The sequence below is a fragment of the Rhagoletis pomonella genome, unplaced genomic scaffold, assembly GCF_013731165.1.
Source record: "Rhagoletis pomonella isolate Grant_MI unplaced genomic scaffold, Rhpom_1.0 Rhpom_scaffold_00004, whole genome shotgun sequence".
Taxonomy (NCBI): domain Eukaryota; kingdom Metazoa; phylum Arthropoda; class Insecta; order Diptera; family Tephritidae; genus Rhagoletis; species Rhagoletis pomonella.
Genome location: NW_023458558.1, coordinates 75,257,831 through 75,270,658, shown reverse-complemented (window position 1 = coordinate 75,270,658; position 12,828 = coordinate 75,257,831). Strand labels below are relative to the sequence as shown.

General features: G+C 34.8%; 1 protein-coding gene across 1 annotated transcript in view; it reads right to left on the bottom strand.

Annotated features, from left to right (window-relative positions):
* Positions 1 to 12,828, bottom strand: part of LOC118738327 (embryogenic cell protein 40-like) — a 64,861-nt gene that overhangs the window by 20,501 nt on the left and 31,532 nt on the right. The window lies entirely within an intron of this gene.

The following is a 12,828-nucleotide window of genomic DNA, read 5'->3' as shown; positions in this document are numbered from 1 at the left end:
ACGGACAGACGGACAGACGGACGGACAGACAGACATGGCTTAATCGATTTCTTTTTTTATCCTGATCATTTATGTATACATTTGTCTATATCTATCTCGATTCGTTTTGGCTGTTACAAACAACCGTTATGTGAACAAAATTAATATACCCTTGTGCACAAGTGCGCTCGGGTATAAAAATCGTATTTATTAACCGATTTCGTTCAAATTTTAAATGTGAGCTATGTACCTGTATGATGGAAAATTCTTTTGATAAAAATTTACCCGATTTGTGCCGCTGGAGTTAAGGTTGAAATTCATAACACGTATTCATTTTATGGTAAGCAATGGTTTTGCAGAAAATGAACCCAATGGATGGCGCTGCAGCCGAAACGTATAGAAACCCCGTGTGGTTGGTCTGCTTTGGCCCTATGTTTAAGTTATACGAATTTAGTTTTCAGATGTCTAAATGAACGATGGGGTTAAGTTTTTCTGACGCCCTCATGCACGATCATGCGGTCTTGCATATAGCCAGAAATCAGTTCATAAATTTTACTACGAATTGTAAAAGTGGTGAGTTAACAAGGAAAGATCAACGTAGGTATATCAATTGCTTCATTTGAAAGATACTTAAGAGATCACACGACTCATTTAGCAATGTAACGCGCTTCTGTGCTCTTGAGTTTCCCTATAAGAACTTTTATTGGCATACGCATCGCACCAATGTTGTAGTTGCAAGATCATACAAAAAGATTACGCATGCTTGGCAGAGATTTCACAGGTGGAAAAAAGACCATCGGTAAAGCTCATGACACCGAAAGGGATTGGTATTCCATATGGTATCACAGCGTTACTATTATTGGCCTATGCGGCTTAGTGGTTTCAACTTAAATCAAAAATTTTTACTTTACAGACTAATTTTGTTTTTTTTTTCAACGCTCTTTTGCATTGGCCAACGCAAAAGCTCTTATAAGCGCCGCGAAGTAAGCGGGCATTGGCTAGTTACTAATAAACATAATGCTTTTAATGTATTTTTTACTTCTTACGTAGCACTTGATGACTGCTTTAAGAGTCAAAAATCTGCCCATACCTGGTATAAACTATTTGAATGACTTGGAGACATTTTTTTCGGCTGTGACACTTTTTTCCACGACTTTCTAAAAATTTTCAGCGGTAACACTGTTTCAAGTCAGTAAATTTCAATACGTGAACTAAAGGAACGTAAAGGACTTTTCTTTCCGACCGCTTCACACCTGAAACATAACAAAATTTTATTTCCCTTTTTAAAGTGCCTTATTTGAGCACATCTTGAAAATCTGACATCAGATTCGTAATCAGCAACCCCAGAAACCCACTGGAAACGTGTTTTAACCCTTGACAATGTTTAAAACGTTCAGTATCAACGTTTTAATTTTAGTACTTTTTTTAATTTGATCGCCATATTGGATCCGCAATTTTGAATTTAAAAAAATTGACTTCAGATTCGTAATCGGCGATCACAAAAACTCTCGAGTGCCGGGTTTCGAACAAATCCGATCATTTAAAAAAAAAATGGACCGCCATTTTGGATCCGCTTGTATGAATTTCGATAAACTGACTTCAGATACCTAATTAGCAACCCCAGAAACCCCCTGGTAACAAGTTTCAACCCAAGACAATGCGTAAATCGTTCAGTACCAACGTTTTAACTTTACTAGTCTCTTTTCGAGAGCATATTTTCGGGCACTAGGCCCATTCTAACTGCCCAAGACAAGTATGTAATTAAGAGAATGTTTTTCAATAATACCAGAGAAATTATATGTAAAAAACAACTTTTTAGCTGCATTTTAACATGTCAAGAAAATAAAAAAGTTGAGAACATCAGCGTTTTTATAAAAAACCGACCAGAGCGACCTCTAAGAAAACTTTTTTTTTCAAAATAAAAAAAATACGTGTCTCTGTTTTTATCTCAAATAACAATATTCTGATGTAGCGTTTATGAATTTCCAAAAAGAGTGTTTTTATGAACCACTCTAATGTACATACGTACTTGCATACACTCTATAAAATCTGTTTAAAAATGCGACTATAAATCGAGTATATTTTTGTTTATTTTTAAAATTTTTTAGAGTGTACGTAATGTGTGAAAATTAAATAATTTAACGTTAAAAAAAATCAGTAAATTACTTACTTTCGTCGATGTCAAACAATTTGACGGCAAATTGTTGGCACAAAATGCTCGTATTTAAATTTAGAATTATTGCAGGGACTTAAGAGCACTTCTCGAGGCTTACTAAAAAAAAGAGAAGATCATAATTGCCTTTGGAATTCGAAATAATCTTGGGACAAACTAGTTTTCCCTAGGCTAAACTAGTTCTACCTAGATCTAATATATCCGTCCGATGCGGAAACAAGCTGAACGCAACAATAATGTGGACTGCGTACTTGGAGTTGGACTGATGTGGGTTATTTTTTTGAAGTGCGGCCGAAGGTTAAAGGCTAAGGCTAAAGGTGTACTTGCATTTGTGAAACGATGGTCAAAAGAGTTTTGTGACCCTTATATCACTAAAACCGTGTTTACAACATTAGTTAGGCCAATTCTGGAATACGGTTTGGTGGTTTGGAATCCAAGGTATCAAATGTACTCAGACAAGATAGAATCAATTCAAAATCAATTCCTACTTTTTGCTTTAAGAAATTTCCGTTGGGATTACGAGCCGATTAAAACTTATTAATCTTCCTACACTTTCCAGCCGCAGGCAAATGCTTGGTACAATTTTTATACCCGAGCGCACTTGTGCACAAGGGTATATTAATTTTGTTCACATAACGGTTGTTTGTAACAGCCAAAACGAATCGAGATAGATATAGACAAATGTATACATAAATGATCAGAATGGAAAGAGAAATCGATTAAGCCATGTCTGTCTGTCCGTCCGTCCGTCTGTCCGTCTGTCCGTCCGTCCGTGTACACGATAACTCGAGCAAAAATTGAGATATCTCAACGAAATTTTGTATGTAGGTTTCCATTTATCCAAGGTAGGTTGGTATAGAAAATGGGCGGAATCGGACTGTAACCACGCCCACTTCCCATATAACGGTAATTTACAGAAATACGAAAACTGCGATATTTTAGGAACTACTGAAGATAATTCACTCAAAATTGATATTTACAATAATTTTTAGACGAAAAATAAGAATATTATAAATTTTTGGAAAATGGGCGTAGCCACGCCCACTTATGGTTACATGTGCATATCTTGGTAAGCGCCGCACCAATTTCTTCCAAACTTGGCACAGTTGTTGGCCTTGATACAGCATACTAAATGGCCGAAAATTTAAAAACTCGGACAATAACCATGCCCACATCCCATATAACGGTAATTTAGAGAAATACAAAATCTTCGATAAATCAGTAAATATTAAAGCTAATTTATTCAAAATTGATGTTTGCAATAATTCTTTACCAAAAAATATTTTTATAGTAAAATTTTCGAAAATGGGCGTGGCACCGCCCACTTATAATCACATATATGTATATCGGTAACAGTTCTACCAATTTGTACCAAACTCGGTATTTTTATTGTGCTTGCCACATAAAAGCAAAACGTTGAAAATTATTAAAATCGGACTAAAATTACGGCCGCTTTTCATATAACGGTAAATTTCAGAAATGCTTGAAACTGCGATATTTCGAAATTTAAGGACGCTAAGTTACTCAAAATTGATACACGCCGGCTTACCATGTAGCGGTAGCCTTCGGAAAGGTGAAAAAAACATTTATTTAATACTTGTGCCGGGTATTTAATGTTCGGCTCCGCCCGAACTTAGACTTTCTTACTTGTTATAGTTAAATTACTAACAGGCTCAATTTCACGTCCGCTTCTTCTTGGCGCAGTTAGCCTTAATGTTCCCTCCCGGGTATCAAGACACTTTTGCCCCCTATTTCTGAAAGCTTGTAAAACTAATTTTGAATTGCACGACCCACTCCGTTGTTTATGCCAGGATTTTAACTCTCATTCCAGCAAGTTTGATATACCAGATCCGCTTTTCAGCATTAAGAAATCGATACTGTCCTCTCTCAATAAATGAATCATTAAAATAAAGACATAAAAGCGGCTGAGGAATTTAGTTCTGTAGGTGAACAGTTTTAGATCTCGACACTTAACAAACTCCTGCCTATCGTGACTCGGCGCAAAAATTGAAAATACTGGTTCCGTACGTCGTGCGGATGGGCGAGAATGGAGGGTAAAAACCGTTGGGATTATTATTATTATTATTATTAAAAAGGCCGCCTACGCCGAAAACGCAAAACTAGTTTGTCCTAAGGTCGGGTTTGGCCGGTAACATATCGTCCCGTTTCTGCCTTAACCTCGTATCTGCAATAGAGGTATTTTAGAGAGTGTAAAAAAAGATCCTTAATTTCTTCCCCTAGGATACAATAAACGCATTTGTTACTTAATATTTCTGGTACCACTACTAGTAGTGAGCACCCTCATTTCTATTTTCAAATAGTGTGACGCTTAAACAGCTGTTATAAGTGGTAACAATTGTGGATACGTGGTTAAGGCAGAAACGGGACGATATATAGTTATTACAATCAACGCACAAAACGATTTAGGCGGCCAGAAACCAATTTGACAAAATTTTGAAGGAAACTTTATTTTTTATTTTTTTTTCACATTGGATAGAGAACATTCCAAATAACATTTCCCAGTACGCCTCACTTTTCTAACTTTCACAGCGAACGCTCACCGTTAACCGGGGGCAGAATATTCTAACGCTGTTTATAAATAAATTTTAGCTCTCTAGAAAGATTGTGACAATTTTAAGTTAATATTTTGACTTCTGCATTGTATTCTTAAAAAGTAGTGATGGATTCGCATACAGAAGGTTATAGTGCATTTAAATGTTAAATTATTTTATTAAACAAAAGTTCAATTTAAATGTAACGAAAATATCGGTTTCCAAAGACTATTTTTTTTAATTTTTGTTCAATTGAATGCTTAGAAATTTGGCTAATGTAGTGTGAAAAGATTGCCCGCAGAAAATGGAAGATAAGTGGTACTTCTTTACTTAGAAAATGTATTAAAGAAAAACCTAAAAGCGCAACTAGTATATTGTAACCAGAGTTCGAATATAACGAAATGAATCGTATTGCTTTGTTTCGTTTCACTCATTACAGAGAGCAAAACACAACTGAAACCCAAACAAAGAAAACTGCAGTTGTATTGGGTTTTGTGCGCAGTGCAAACGAAACAAAAGCATAAAGTGCGCAGCTGGGTGAGATAAAACTCGCAGAAATGGTTCGCAAACGTTTGCTTGGCGATTTGCTCATTACCAGAGTTCGAAAATTATCTCGGTAACCGTTATACCAATTTGTACCAAGCTCGGTATGGTTATTGTGCTTGCCATAAAAGCAAAGCGTGGGCCTTGATGTTTTCACACAAAGTGGAGGGACCTACAGTTTTACGCCGACCCCGAACGGCGATTGTATTTTGATAAGAAGCTGTTTTTCATGGCAGAAATACACTCGGAGGTTTGCCATTGCCTGTCGAGGGGCGACCGCTGTTATGCAAAAACCTTTTTTCTAAAATTTTTTGCGATGTTGCTTTGACTAGGGCTTGAACCCAGGCACTGCGGAGCGGAAGCGCGCACTGCTTACCATTACACCACAGCGACCGCCAATTTACTCAAAATTGATACTAAAAACAATCCCTTGAAAAGAAGTAACATTGTTTGAAAATTTTGGAAAATGGGCGTGATATCGCCCACATATGATTATATAAGTTTATTTCATTATGTCTAACTGAACATTCTATCGAAGATGTTTAAGATAGGGATAAAACCACCCCGGCTTACCATGTAGCGGTAGTAGTGATAGAGCGATACGAGTACCGAGTACTGAATATCGATACTTTTCATGAGTACTGAGTAGTATCGAGAACTCGATACTTTTTCACAAGTACTGAGTATCGCGAATACAAAAAGGTGTCGACCTGTCAAAAACTCTTTTAAATAATTTTTGTTTTAAGTTACATACTTACATAAAAATTTCTTTCTTTCAATCACATATATGAATGTCGTGAATATGAACACAATGCTCATTTAATTCAATACTGTCATAACTCAGAAAACCAAAAACTCGAGAAATATGGCTTTAAACCCAGCCAGCAAAATCATCGTAAACGAGCTCGTAACTGGATATTTTCTCGAAGAAAAACCGAGTACTTTTTCGCTTGAAATTGTATTATATATGTATTATAAAATATTGTGGTTCAAGCAAAATTTCTAAAAAATTTAAAAATTGTTCTTATGCTGACAAATTACTACAAGCCTCTTTCTATTAATTTTTCTTGTTTTATCGTTTACGAACCGTTTTCTAACTTTTCGCCGATCGAGAATCCCTCGTAAAATAAAATGCTCGTAAAATCTACGTTTTCTTGCTGGCTAGGAAGTTTTAAATTTACATATACATATGTATGTATGTACTCCTAATGTAAAAATTAATCCACATTTTGCTCTAATTAACTACTGTTAATCGACACAGCTAGGCACTTTTTACAGAACATAGAAACGGAGGTAGCGGTCATTTCAATATTGGGCTCGGTTAAAAATTCTTAAATAATTGGAAAACGAAACTTGCCTTACCTTCGGCAATGAATGGGAAGAGGGTGGTATTCGACTCGATAACTTGGCAATTCTGCAGTATCATGGGCCCTCGTTATCCAATGCATTCTACCTTCTTTGTAAATTCGAAATCAAGGCCAGTCTCGAAGAAAGTTTGTATGAAATGGAGCAAATCTTTCCTTTCCGAGAATGGGCTTCACCCCATTTGTTTCTCGTTTTCTACATTTACATCCCATTTTCAGAGTAAAGTGATTTATAAATTAAAAAATATAAAAATTGGATTTGCTCACCCAAGCTCTTGGCTCAATCCTTATCCATTCGTCTTGAAACATACTAGCATGCGGATGCTTTATAAAAAAGAGAACCATTTTGCAATTTGAGTATTTTTACTCTCTAAAAATAATTTATGCAACCTCACATACGCGGTTTTGCATTTTGTTAATACCCGGTTTTGTAATTTAAACGACGATTTGCTCTTAAAAACTTTAAATAAGCTTTTTGCTATAAATATTTATTTTACTCTTGTAGAACTAAGCTTATTGCAAGTTTATTTGAAAAACTACTTTAGAAATGCTTGCTAATCAGATTTCAACTATTAAAAGCAGTGTGTATTCAATTTACAAATACAGAGAGAGAGACAGAGGTCATAAAAGCAAAGCATTCTGATTTTTATTAACTTTTGTCGTTTGCTTCAAAAATACTTGAAAGTACGAGTATTATCGATACTTTTTTGCAAATATGAGTACTGGCATCGATTCTTTTTTAAAGTATTCTATATGAGTACTGGTATCGATACTTTTCCAAAAAGTTCTGTCACTAAGCGGTAGTTTTCGAAGAGGGGGAAAGCATATACTTAATACTTGCGCCGGGTATTAAATGTTCGGCACCGCCCGAACTTAGACTTTCTTACTTGTTTAATGTAATTTGAAGAAAATCTCTCTTTTAAGTACCTCCCCGCTTATTTACCCAACCCGCCTAAGTACCTAAATTTTTCGTACCCAATTTACCATTTTTCTTATAATTTTCCTCTTTTAAAAAGCCTAAAAATTCAACGGTAATTTTTTGCCAATTGAAACTTGCACATTATTACAATAAAATTGAATGGGCTATAAAACTATACGTATACTCAAAAAAAAATAATTAACACTTTTGAGGAAAAAGTTTGAAGTTTTTAAGATTTTTTTTTTGTGTACTGCAAAATATGTATAATCGATAACTTTTTTGAGCATGTTAATTTTTGTAAAAATTACAGAGTATTGCTTTATCTATTTTTTTAATACAGTTTTTTTTATGTGTTTAAATAGTGCTGTGATCTTGGTTTTAAATTACGTATACTTCATTAAATGTTCATATTTTATTCAAGGATGTATTTAAGTACGTTAACAAGAAGATGAACTACAGTAAAACCCGCTTAAGAAACTCACAACAAATGTGAGCTTTTTGAGGTACTTAGACGGGTTGGGTAATTTTTGATATAAATAGTCACATCTTCTTGTTAACCTACATAAATAAATTCTTGGCAAAAATGTGAACATTTAATAAAGTATACGTATGTAGTTTAAAACCAAGATTGTAACATTATTTAAACACCTAAACACATAAAGAAAAATTTTATTTAAACAAGTAGATAAAGCAATGTTATGTAATTTTAACAATTTGTACCTAATTCAATTCTTTAAGAATTCATTGATTATACAAGGAAACACGCTTAAGTACCTAACCCGCTTAAATGACCAAAATTTTTGGGCACCGTGAATTTTTTTATGTAATCTGAAGAAAATCCCTCTCATAAGTACCTCCCCGCTTATTTACCCAACCCGCCTAAGTACCTAAATTTTGCGTACCCCATTTACCATTTTACTAATAATTTTCCCCTTTTAAGTGCGCTTTTATTTTATTTCTTAAAATAGTTACATGTTTTGAAATGCAGTGGCAGCGCTACCCAATCGATATTAATTGCCACCATCAGTGTAAAAAAATCAAGTTTCAAGTGAGAAAAAAAATTTTAAATTTTGATGAAAATTTGATGAATTTTCAATGTTCTACAAAATTTTTTAGCTTAGGTTTACATATATGGCATATTTTGGGGAATTTTCATTGAAAAATCTTAAAAATTAATAAATAAACATAAGCGACAAACAATATCGTTTTGAATTTGGTTCAAAATGATATGTTCCACACTATATGCATGTAATAATATCTACAGTAAAACCCGCTTAAGTACCTCACGAAAAATGTCAGCTTTTTGAGGTACTTAGGCGGGTTGGGTATTTAAAAGAACTCGCTTAAGTACCTCGATGCGGGTACTTAGGCGAAGATAATTGATGATTAACTTACATAAACAAATCCCTGAATAAAACATGAACTTTTAATGAAGTATACGTAGTTTAAACCCAACATCGTAGAATTATTTAAACACATAAACACATAAAAAAAAGTGTATCAAAAAATAGATAAAGCAATGTTTTGTCATTTTTACAATAATTAAATTCCTTAAAAAGTCATTGATTATACATATTTATACATACAGTTTGTAACTAATTCAAAATTACACTGTTGCCGCTTATGTGTATTAATTTTTAAGATTTTTCAATTAAAATACAGTTCATTGCCTAACAAATACCACATAAACTTAACCCTAGAACACACACCCAGAAAATACCACGTAAACACACACCCGGGATACGTTTGTACCCGGGACCTTATTTTGCGGTTTTTTTAATGCTTATTCAACCGATTTCTATGATTTTTTTTTTTAAATGTATATTTTAATATATAACAAGTATTTTGTCTTTTGTTTCATTCGAATATTCCTACTGGTTCCAGCGATATGGGCAAATAAAGTCAGGACATGCAACAGTGGATTTTTGTTTTTGTTGTTGTCCTGATAAATGCAAAACAAAATAATATAATTTATAATAATATGCTTGTAGAGTAACAACGAATATACATTTTGGTTTTTATTTCATTGAAATATTCTACCTGGTTCAAAAGATATGTGCAAAAAGGTCGCGCAAGGTATGGGTACGTAGGTAGCAAATACACTGGTATAACTGGTTTTTGTATTTTATATGCAGCTGCAAGGGTTGTTTTCACACGAGGTGTTGTTATAAATGCTGCCTGTTGATATTTTCATTATTGTTTTGGTGCTCAAAAGTGTAAGAAGTGAAAATAAATATAACTGAAACTATAAATAACTGGATACGAAATGACTTCAAGAAGAAACGAATATTTATCAAGTGCAGCATATAGAAGGTAAAAAATGTAAAATAAGCAACAATGTAAACATATACTAATTTTTTTTATTATGCAGGCTAACTGAGGAACAGCGAGAATCATATATACAATCTTTATTTGATGAAATTTGTGACGATGACGCTCCCTATGACTTTGACTGAGAAGATGAAGAAGAAATTCAAATCAATGACATTGAAATTGCTGATGACGATGCTGAAGTTTCGCAAAGTGCCGCAGAAGTATTACCTGATTATGCGGACTATGAGGATGATGAAGAAGACGATGAAGAAGAAGAAGTAGAAGAAAATAATGAATTACCTGCTAGTGCCGAAAAATTTGTTGCACGTGGTGGTACTGAGTGGATAAAAGAACCAAATGTAAGTCGTCAGGTACTCAGACAAAATATTATAAGAGAACGTTCTGGACCAGCTAGATGCACTGAAATGTTGTCAATAGAGCAAACATTCAAATGTTTCATGAACGTTGAAATGGCTGATATAATTATGCGCCACACAAATAAGTTAGCAAAAGAAACTTATAATGCTTACAACAATGCGCATTCAAACACAACTCCTAAGTCATGGACGCATTTTTTGGCATACTTATTATGACTGGTGCGAACCATAGCAATGGAGAACATGTTCGAGATTTATGGAGCGTCAAAAACTATCCTTTATATCACGCCACAATGGGAGTCAACCGTTTCTGTTCGATATTGCGGTTCCTAAGATTTGACGATAAAAACACTCGTGCAACACGCTTACTAACTGATAAAGCAGCACCGATCAGTGAGTTGTGGACGATGATGAACAATAATCTTGCTGCACATTACAAGCCCAGCTCATGCTTGACGATTGATGAACAATTATTTCCTTACCGTGGACGCACACGGTTTACGCAGTACATACCGTCAAAACCTGCTAAATATGGTATCAAGGTTTGGTGGATTTGCGATGCCACAAATGCATATCCACTGCATGGACAAATATATACTGGCCAAGCAGAAACTGGTAGGGAAACGAACCAAGGCGAACGAGTGGTGAAGGATTTGTCTGCCAAATACCAAGGAAGTGGCCGAAACATTACAATGGACAATTTGTTTACGACCTTGCCAGTTGCAGAACTGCTTCTCACCTGGAAACTCACGATCGTTGGAACTTTGCGCAAAAACAAATCATATATTCCTCAAGAAATGAAGCAGAACAAAAACAGGACAATTGGTTCAACGACATTTGGCTTCAAAAATAATGTGACAATGTGCTCTTATGTTCCCAAAAAAAAATAAAGCAGTAATTTTGCTTTCGACCATGCATAATGATGCGGAAATAGCTGACAGTGGGAAACCTGAAATAATTGAATATTATAATCGTACCAAAGGTGGTGTTGATCGAATGGACCAAATGTTTGCGGAATATCCAACACAAAGACAAACAAAACGATGGCCACTAGCGATGTTCTTCAACATGTTGGACATTACAGCTCTTGCAGCCTACATTGTCTACGATTTGAATAACCCTATGTTGCCTTGGAGAACAAACAACAAGCGTAAGCAGATCCTGCGCAGCTTGGCTGAAGCATTGTGTATGCCCGTTATTGAAGCCAGAGCCATAAATCGTCAAGTGACGCGAAATTTTTCGACTAAAATTGCTATTGAAGCATATTTCAACCGACCGGTGGAATCAATGGTGTCAACAGCAGCATCAACATCTGCCGCAGCGCGCACGCCAAAACCTGTGTCCGGATCTTGCTATTTATGTTACGCACAAGAGGAAAAACGCCGTAGAAAAACCAGAAAGCTGTGCGACAAATGTAAGAAGCCAATGTGTCTTGAACATTCGGTCACATCAACAAATTGCTCTATTTGCCATGATTTTCCTTAGATATAAGATGCATTTTTATAATTTTTATAATAAAAGTCAATAATATAATGTGTGAAATGAATATTTTTAATTTTTCAAATAAAAAAATAATATAAAAAATGTTTTTTTTTTTATTATTGTGAGGATTTTTACTATTGGGGTACAAACGTATCCCGGGTGTGTGTTTACGTATATAATGTGTTTGGAAGGCTGTAGCTCCTGAACCAATGGTCCGATCTGGTTAAAATTTTGAATTTGAACTCAAAACTAAATAATCTTCCTAGATCCGATCCGAGTTAGCGGTATAGAGGTATAGCGGTTCAAAAGTTACAACACTTCAAAGTTGAAAGTGGATACATTTGTACCCGGGTGTGTGTTCTAGGGTTAAGCTTAAAATTTTTTAGAACACTGAAAATTCATGAAATTTTCATCAAAATTTCAAACTTTTTTCTCCGAAGTGACCCAATTCAATTTTAGTGTAAAAAGTTCGAAGTAGTAAAAATTACCGTTGATTTTTTAGAATTTTTTCTTCGAAGATGCTGCGGTTTTCTTTACATAAAAAAATTGTGTTTATTCGTTATATGGAAGCATACGCGACAAAAAATTCTAAAAAATCATCGGTTATGTTTAGCCACTTGAAACTTGCATGTTGTTACACTGACGGTGGCAATTAATATCGATTTGATAGTGCTGCCACTGAATTTTAAAATATGTAAATATTTTAGGAAACTTTAAAAGAGCGCTTAAAAGGGGAAAATTAAAATGGTTAATGGGGTACGAAAAATGTAGGTACTTAGGCGAGTTGGGTAAATAAGCGGGGTGGTACTTAAGAGAGGGATTTTCTTCAGATTACTTGAAAAACTGAACGGTGCCCAAAAATGTTGGATACTTAAGCGGGTTTGGTACTAAAGCGAGTTTCACTGTAGATCAATAATTATGTTCGCTTATGTACCCGCATCGAGGTACTTAAGCGGGTTATTTTAAGTACCAATCGCTCCTAAGTACCTCAAAAAACTGACATTTTTCAAAACATGCTTTAGCGGGTTTTACTGTAATCAGCTATGCTTTCATAAATAAATAATAAACATTCCATAAACTAACGAAAAATAGTCAAAACTTACTAAAATATCGCGTCCAAGTTTTT